This window comes from Euphorbia lathyris, chromosome 9, assembly GCF_963576675.1.
Source record: "Euphorbia lathyris chromosome 9, ddEupLath1.1, whole genome shotgun sequence".
NCBI lineage: Eukaryota > Viridiplantae > Streptophyta > Magnoliopsida > Malpighiales > Euphorbiaceae > Euphorbia > Euphorbia lathyris.
The window spans coordinates 22,250,956-22,251,423 of record NC_088918.1 but is presented as its reverse complement, the minus strand read 5'-3'; the positions used below and the strand labels follow the sequence as shown (position 1 = coordinate 22,251,423).

The following is a 468-nucleotide window of genomic DNA, read 5'->3' as shown; positions in this document are numbered from 1 at the left end:
TGGAGATGCAGGGAATCGAACCCCGTGCCTCTCGCATGCGAAGCGAGCGCTCTACCATATGAGCTACATCCCCTCATATGAAATTTTTTGTAATTTAACTAATATATTTATTAATAAAACATTGTCGCAATATATTCATATAGGGTTAATACACATATTTGCCCTTGTATTATCATGGATAAACAGATATGCCCTTACATAAAATAAACCCACAAAACTATCCCTGAATTTTCCACAAACCTTCAATTATACACTAATCTAACATATCTGCTTATTTGGTATAAACGACGTTCCACATCATTACACGTCCCTATTTACAGAATTAGAAATAATTAAATTTTGTAACCTACGTGGCAACTAATAGTTAAAGCGTCAATATAAACAATGTAAGAACTCTTTCAACCTTTTGTTTATAATATTCAAACAACAAACTCTTCATCTTCTTCTTTCTATGGAATGAAAAGATCG

At 32.7% G+C, this 468-nt stretch overlaps 1 non-coding gene across 1 annotated transcript; it reads right to left on the bottom strand.

Annotated features, from left to right (window-relative positions):
• TRNAA-CGC (transfer RNA alanine (anticodon CGC)) lies at positions 1-73 on the bottom strand. Its single transcript has one exon. It is a non-coding gene; the product is annotated as a tRNA-Ala (tRNA).
• Between the last annotated feature and the right edge of the window lie 395 nt (positions 74-468).